The sequence below is a fragment of the Helianthus annuus genome, chromosome 7, assembly GCF_002127325.2.
Source record: "Helianthus annuus cultivar XRQ/B chromosome 7, HanXRQr2.0-SUNRISE, whole genome shotgun sequence".
Lineage (NCBI taxonomy): Eukaryota > Viridiplantae > Streptophyta > Magnoliopsida > Asterales > Asteraceae > Helianthus > Helianthus annuus.
The window spans coordinates 56,207,300-56,216,120 of NC_035439.2; the positions used below are offsets into that span (position 1 = coordinate 56,207,300).

At 37.8% G+C, this 8,821-nt stretch overlaps 1 long non-coding RNA gene and 1 pseudogene across 1 annotated transcript; one reads left to right on the top strand and one right to left on the bottom strand.

The window, feature by feature from the left end:
- Window positions 1-688: 688 nt before the first annotated feature.
- On the top strand, window positions 689-5,117 carry LOC110891075 (annotated as a pseudogene).
- LOC110891076 lies at window positions 4,881-8,609 on the bottom strand. The gene is made up of 3 exons (XR_002564980.2): window positions 8,065-8,609; window positions 6,062-6,107; window positions 4,881-5,852 (listed from the first exon to the last, which is right to left on the bottom strand). It is a non-coding gene; the product is annotated as an uncharacterized LOC110891076 (long non-coding RNA).
- Window positions 8,610-8,821: the final 212 nt, after the last annotated feature.

Below are 8,821 nucleotides of genomic sequence, written 5' to 3' on the forward strand. Positions count from 1 at the left end.
TTTTGCCAATTATCTTACTAGAGAAAAAAGATAGAAAAAATACCATCACCTTCTTGTTCATGCTTTGTTGAAACACACTTCAACTGCCGTCACCGATGATGACGGATAGGATAGTGAGTGCGGTTGCAAATCCATCATCGAAGAAAAGCACCCTCTGATTTGAATGGATCGACTTGAGAACTACTCCTATGTTTTCTTTGGCTTGGAAGTGTTTCCATCTTTGGCTTAGACATAGCTCCATCTTGTTCATTGCTCAAATGGTTTTCAAGAATGTTTCAATTGAAAATAAGAGTTTTTGTTTGTAGGCTTGTACATTATATAAGATTACAATTCAACTGAATTGACAACACGATCCTGGTTTGTAGGAGCACTACCCAAGATTGTAGGAGCCTTGGGTTGTGGAGATATGGAAAGAAAAAGGTGGAGGTAACCACCAATTAAAGAAACCGACTGAAACCGCCGTGAACCGCCACCATAGCGGTTTTTTTGTGAGTTTAAATGGCTCAGATTTAATCTCAGCCATATCTGACGGTGAATATTGATTTGAAAATCGGTTAGACTTAATGGGTTCCATTAATATATATAATTCCTTGTGCGAGTCATGTGCCGAGGGCAATTATGTCAAACCACATTAGTGTTTCCCTAGATGCCTATTTAATGAACCCAAATATTATCGGCGTTACTAGGGTTTATTTCTGTTAGGGTAAAAACGACGGAAAAAAACCCTTGGATTTGAGCAATTAGCGTTGCTTAATTGAGTCCGAATTTAGCCGGAAACCGTTGGCATTGCAAAAAAAGTAAGAGAGATGCAGTTCGATTGTTTTCATGTATTTGGTTATATAATGTGTTGGCAATGAACCTTATGATAATGTAGGGAAATAATTAGCAACTTTTGTGGTGTTGATTGTGAATTTAGGGAATGCAGGATGTGGCTAATGGTTTGTTTATGTTGAGTTGAAAGGAATGTTGCATTAATACTATGATGCAATGCAATGCATTATCTTGGATACTTGTATGTTTAAGTTTTGTTATTCTCTTTCAAGTTCATCAAAATTAAACACGATCAATTTGAATCACATAATGCAGTTGTACATGTATGAGAGTTGTATAAGGGTTACTTAACTGCCTTGTGTATCACACTTAAGCAAAAGATACATGTTTTTATGCCGTTCCTAGGTAGTCGCTCAAGGGAATTTCTACAGATTCTGGTTTAGGGGTTTTATCCTTTGTGCTGGTTTAGGGCTAGTTCCAGGCCATTTTCCGATGTTTCAGGTCTGGTTGGAATTTCTACAGATTCTGGCCAGTAGCTTGTAGGAGTGCCTTGATGGTTTACCTGTGCTGGGCGCCTTTGATTACATAGCCTACTTCTTTACTTAAAATTGGAAACATACATTCAAATTGGCATATTTTTTTTAAGTTCTAAACCCAAGTCCCCACTTCAGTCATCCATTCATGTGATTCCTATATATGTTTTAATAATGATTATGTGCATCTCTTAGGGAAGGCACAGAAGTTAGTAGAATCTCCGCTCTGCAAATAATTTTGTAAAATCTCAGGGTTATATCGTTGCGTGAGACGTTGACGATGGATCTTGAGAGCAAGAAGTTTGGAAAAGGTAAGTCGCTTTTTACGGCGTTTGTTTGATAAAGTTTTCTTGTTGTTCAAGTAATACTTTCAGGGATTCATCTTATATGATCTGTTGAATGACTTGAATCCCAATTATACATAATTACTAATATTTTTTTTCTTCATCTTATATTTCATCTGTTCTTCAGTGGTTTCACACTTTCACGAGTAATTTGTGCTATTTGCCATCAGGTCCAAAGGAACTTACGGGAGCCGTCGATCTTGTACAGTACTACAAATTGTTTCCTCACTATGAGTTCTTTTGCAAGAAGTCAACTTCTTTATCGGTTTTAGATGCACATTACCTTCATAATGTTGTCGGAGACAAAGAAATTCGTAAAGGCGAAGGGATGCAGTTAAATCAGCTCATTAATGATAATAAGTCCATTTCACAAGAGGCAATACATCCGTTTGATCTTAATGCTCTCGGGGACGCCTTTCACTTGAAGGAAACGGCTCCCATTGAGCTTCCAGACGTAAGAAAGCTGACTATTTTATTTCAACGCTCAATTTTACCAATGAAGTCCATGTTACATTGCTCTGTTTTACCTATATTAGATATCATGTAAAGTACTGAAATATGTAACTAATGAGAGGTGTTATTTTCTTGTGCTGTTTTGTAGTCACAGAAGGGAGTTCCTACACAAGCTGGAAGATCAAAAAGCGAATTAAAGGGCAAGGAAAAGAAGCATAAAAAGCACAAAGACAAAGAACATAAAAAACACAAACATCATCATCATCATCATCATAAACGAGAATGATAAAATAAATCCTCGTGACTCTGGTGCTGAGCATTTGAAGAAACCCCATGAGAAGGTTAGATTCTTCTGTCATATTTTGCTGCTTTTATTTTGAGAAATATTACAAAAATTGAGTAAGAAACTTTTTTACGCTCATGTTTAAGTCACCCACACTATAACTCTTATTATTGTTGTTCAATGGTCTCAGAAAAGGAAGGTTGATGGAGATGAGGACCTCAGTGGCATTCACAGGCACCAGAATACTAAGGTAAACTTGATCAACTTTTTTTTTTTTTTTTTTTTTAATTCAGAGTGTTGTATTCTTTTAGTTACCTATTTGTGATTATCGTTAGCTATTTAGTTGCCCTTTTGACTTATAATTTTGTAGTATAAGAGATCAAAGATGGATGAATTTGGTGTGATAAGGATAGCAGCTTGAAAGTGTATACTGTTGTTTGTCCTCAAATGTTGCAATTGGGAATTTAACAAGGTCCTTATCTATTATTGAGGTACTTGCACTATTTTTTATTCCATTTGGATTTTTTTTGTTATGCTTTTTAGTTTCTATATGCATACTGAAAAGATAGGATCATGACTGCGTCCTTTTTATTCAGGAGGCTTTTTGTATGAAAACCTAACATACCTTTTCACATGCATGAAAAAGTCCCTCAACCAAATTTTGGTCAATTAAAGTCCCTAAACTTGTTGAAGAGGTATGGTCCCAATTCCCTGCCTACATGGCAGGGACCACACCACTTTTTGTGCACACAAGGCATCCACATCATCTGGATCTTCTAGAAGCTTCCAGAAGACAACCGGATAAGGCCCGGCGGGCATCAAAGATGCCTCGCCCAACATCAAGGACAATACGTGGCACCATACACAAGAAGCCACATGGGCCTGCGACAATCCAGGGAGCAGGGCTGACATGACCAGTACGAGGTGCCCAACACCGTCGAATGCGGGGACGCCACGTGTACCACTACGCCGTCCCTGACAGAGCAGACCAAGAGGATATTCCCCTTGGTCGGACAGCTGGCGCACATCCACAGCTGGCACAGCTACTTCCTCCTTCTTCACCCTCCGGCTATAAATAGAACCCTTCATCATTCAGGTTAAGGATCTTGGCTCTCTTTACTCACTCTATACACACACTGTTTTATTCATCTCGGAACAGTACTTATTCTCACGCCGGAGCCTGGTTAAGAGGGAAAACCTCTCTTTCCCCTCTTAACGAGACTAACGGTGTTTACTGTTTTGCAGATCTCGAGCCTTGGATACGAGCAAGAGAGGAGGTTGAACCCTATAAGTGAAACGACCCCCCTTGGTTATCCTTTGTGTTAACCATTGTTTCAACATTGGTTATCCTTTGTGTTAACCATTGTTTCAACACTTGTCTAAATACATGTATTAATCAAATTAAAATGCCGACTTCTAAACCCTTAGCGGGTCAAAATTTTATAGATTTGCATTCCAACGTGTAAAATGCTAGCATAGATACTTTCTTGATCATATAAAGTTGATATAAATTTGTATGTTTATCTAGCAATTTTTATGAGGTAGTGTTTCACATCAACAAAAGAGTCTACATGATATCCATGCCAACAAAAAATCAATCTACATAGCCTCCACATATTAAATGAATGCTAGTAGCCTATCTTAATCGTTGATCACGAATACATGCATGTTAAACAAGTCAAATGATTTTAATACGCCAAAATTGGGTTGAGGAATGAAAAAGCATGTTGTGTTTTCATGGTATTAGCCCTTGGTTCAATGTCAAAAGATATAAGGCTATGCGGTATGGTGATGGTCCTCCTTTGGAGGATGTTCCGCCACATAGGCGCCACGCAGGATGGGTGTGAGGATGGGGCAAAGAGGATGGAGGTATGGAAATGGGGGGATGGAACTAAAATGTATATGTATATATTGTATCTATAGGTGTGTGAGAGAGGGGGAGGCATGTTTTTTGTCTTCATGTGGAGCGTCTCCAACGTCCAGAAGAGGACGACCAGGACGAAGCCGGGGGGGGGGGGGTGTTTGGCCCGGCACCGGACCAGAACAAACCGGGGACGATCCCCATACCGGACGGCCTAACAAACAACTAACTTGTTATTTAGGTGTCGAGGCTGGTTTATGTTAAAACACTTTTTATCCATATTTTATAAATAATTAAGCTTTTAGTTATAATTACGTAATGTAAATATTTGAATAATTTTATGTATAGGTTTTATGCTCCCAATATAGTCTGGGCTATATTCAATTCACTCTGCTTGTAGCTAAACTTTAATCTTATCCAATTGAAGCTGAAACACAACTTAAATTGATCCATTCTTAAGATCCATATATGTTCATTTAAGAAACATGCCATTTGGTTTTGTGCAGAGAAGGTGAGAGCCAGCAAGCAACCGTGGATTATCTAGAAGGTGAACCCACCTGTTTGTTCAAGGTACAAATTGATTAAAGAAAACAAGTTCTCCGTATCAGAGATTTGCTTTGCGTCTTTCATGCATTCCCAGGTGTTTAAAACCTATCGAATATTTTGGTTTAGTTACACATGGGATATATGCATTTGTTATCCTAATCATCAATTATGAAAGGGACTTTGAATATGTAGTTTTACAATTTTGTACATACAACTGGTGATCAGATAAGAAGGTCGATTTAGCCTGAGTTGTTTTTGTCATTTGTCTTTTGTATTTTGTGATTCATGTTAACCTAAAAAAGTTGTATCTGATACTTGCTTTATTCGTTCGGCTGCTATTTATTTCACATTACTTAATTAGACACTTCGATGGAAACATAAAACAAAATTATAGTGCAAACGAAAACTACAAACATAGAAAATTCTACGGCGGAATTTACTATTTGTCTATTCATATCTTACGAGTCTACAAACCCAATTATTTTAGATCAAATGTTAACAAGATGAGTTCATCCCAGAAACAGCCTCACGTTCTCGTCATCTCATATCCGGCTCAAGGCCATGTTAACCCGTTGCTCCAATTCTGCAAACGCTTGGTCGCAAAAGGAATTAAAACGACATTTGCAACAACCTTGTCCTTCTCCAAAAGTGTCACTTTTGACAAAAACAACCACCTTATCAACTTGGAAACATTTTCTGATGGGTTTGATGACAATGGCCCGGATGAAATCGTGCCGCCAGAAGTTTTCTTTCCAAAGCTTCGGGAAGTGGGACCAAAATCATTATCTGACCTTGTTCTACAACTAGATCGTCCCAATGTCATTATTTATGACGGTTTTTTGCCATGGGCCCTTGATGTCGCGAAAAGATTCAGGTTGATGGGAGTTGCCTTCTTTACTCAAACTTGTGCTGTGAATAGCATCTATTATCATGTCAATAGAAAGCTTCTCACTGTCCCATTGACAGACTCAGTCGTTTCGGTTCCCGGATTACCACTGCTTGAAAACTATGAAACTCCTTCATTTGTGCACAAATATGGCTTGTTTCCAGATGTACAAGATCTAGTTTTTAACCAATTCACCAACATTGATCAGGCAGATTGGGTGTTTTTCAACTCTTTTTACAAATTGGAGGAAGAGGTATGTATTTTATTTTATTTCCAAAAAGAGTTGTTTCTTAGAGTTGTAATAATTTTTATTAGAAAAACTAAAGGAGCTTTCATTTTAGGTGACTTTTGACGAGATTTAAGATATGATAAACTCATGTTTACCTTTGATAGTCAGTCGGCTTTCTCCAAAAGTTTACGTTTATGTGACCTGTTAGAGAAAAAAGATATATTAAAACTTATTTATATAAATAAACGAGCTAAGATAAGATTACGTTTGAAGTTTTTCTATTTCACCCAAAAGTACGTCAAAGCTTTGTTTATCTTTTGTCTAGGTACTTGATTGGATGGGGAAGCTGTGGCATGTGAGAACAATTGGCCCATCGCTTCCATCGATCTACCTTGACAAGCGATTGTTAGACGATAAAGACTATTTGGTTAATATTTTAAACCCAAAGGGTAGCGAATGCATGAACTGGCTCAACGGGAAGCCAAAAAGCTCGGTTGTTTACTTATCATTTGGGAGCATGACACAACCCAATCCCGAGCAAATGAAAGAAATAACATGTGCTTTGACTGATTGCGGGTTCTCCTTCTTGTTGGTTGTTAAGTCTTGTGAAGAGGATAAGCAGCTGTTTGCAAAGTTGGTCTTGAAGCAGGGGTTGGTGGTGCCATGGTGCCCACAACTGCAAGTGTTGGCTCATGAGTCAATAGGATGCTTTGTTACACACTGTGGGCTCAACTCGGTTCTTGAAGCGATTGGGTTGGGTGTCCCAATGGTTGCAATGCCTCAATGGTCGGATCAAACTACGAATGCCAAGTATGTGGAGGATGTTTGGGGTGTCGGGGTTCGTGCTAGACCGGATGCTAATGGGCTTGTGAGTAGCCGGGTTTTGGGTTCGTGCATAAGGGAAGTCATGGAAGGAGAGAAAGGTCTCCAAATGAAGAAAAATGTGATGAAATGGAGGGATTTGGCAAAAGAAGCTATTGGGGAAGGTGGGAGTTCAGACAACAACATTGACGAATTTGTAGCAGAGCTCAAGTTAATGTTCTAATTAGGGGGTCGGGCATCCCTAGTAAAATCCATCACTAGTGATGGAATGAAACTCGATGACGTGGCGGAACTTAATTAGATGTTATGTCCCCACCCCCTTAATTATGGTTAGTAGAGTTGAAGTTAAAACTTTAATTATGCTTGAACTAAATATTTGATTCAGCACAACTTGTTTTTTCTTCAGTTCTTTTAATTAAAGGACCAGTATTGGAAAAATAACTTTTTATTTTTATTACATATGTAGCTTGTAAGAATAGAAATAACAAAATAAATCATTCATCTTTTCAAAATATTTTTTTTACAGGGAAAAGAGTGAGTATTATTGAAATTCAAAAAATAATAATATATGAAGAAAGTCTGTTTATACGCAAGACCTACACATGTGCAAGTCATGTGTATCAAGATTAGTAGGTTATATTAGGGGGTGGGGGTGGTCGATAGAATTCTATCAATCTCAAGCATCCAATCAACTCCTGCTATGTCATCAGCCACTATTCTATCACTCACATCCTTTTTTAGTGGCAATGGTCATCACTCACAATATCTAACAATAAACCCCCACACCCCCTCACATCCATCATTTTTCACGCGTGACAAAAATAACGGAAATCCATCACGTGGCTGCTATCACTCGTTGAACAAATGACTGGCGGTGGGAATTTTTGTTTTCCATGCGTTGAAAACGGGTATCACGCAAGTATAACGTTGCCACCCCCACTTCCCTTATCTACACATGTGTGGGTAAAAATCTAAAAGTTAAAAAATAAACATATGAATGAACACATCTTTAATATTTTTCTATGTACATGACTATAGCAACACTACATTTTCTATGTTTCATTACTGTGAAATGACTCGACTCTTGTTTCTACATTGTCATTACATTTATATATTTGGCATTGAATAAATAATGGTGTTAAGATAACAATTTTTTTTTTAATAATATCAAAGTTCAAAAAGATCTAAAACTTATATATAAGTTTATGAAATTTTATAAAGGGCCAAATTTGCCAAACTATTAAAGTGCACATATAAATAGAGTGAATTAGAATTTTATACAACTTACAAAGTACAGGGACTAAAGTGTCAAATGATCAAAGATATAAAAAATCACCTGCGGTTTCCTTATCTGCTCTTCGAAGTTCCGACCGGCGACCCGGAAGTCCTTAACCCGCTAGTAATTCGTCCGTTATTCTTGCATTATCTCTTATCTCCATCATTATCCTAACCAACTACAAGCATTATCCCATGAATCGTTCGATTTGATGTTTATCCGGAACTCACAACAACCCGCAAATCTCCATTAAGATTCTGATGATACGTTAACCGACTAGATTAGTATTAATAGGGACCGTATACCTGTTTTAACTCGTCGCCATAACTTACAGTTATATTCAAATCGTCTATGTGACCTCTTTTGCCTCGCCGGAAAACTTTATTCTCTGACCAACCCTCTTGTCATTCAATCCGAGCTCTTCCAGGTTTGATTCTTGTATGCCTTTTTCATCTAGACCTAAACTACATAAGCCCTAACATAATTACAGTTAATCGTGCATGATTCTTGTTAATTTCGGAGATTAGAGCTCGTTTGGACGGTTAAATGGGGAAGATGATAAGAACAATGTGTCTTTAAATAAAAATTAATCAACAGCAATTACTGGTTGCCCAGTTTTTTTTTTTTTTTTTTTTTTTTTTTTTTACACGAGTGCCTAGGATGACACACTAGAGCTAGACTTGGCATACCTTGACTAGAGCAAAAAAACAAAGACAACATCCCAAAACACAGCCCTAACGAAAACAACCAAAACACAGACCAAGCCCAAATAATGGCAACATAAATTAGACTACAAATCTAGCCCGGATCGATGTCC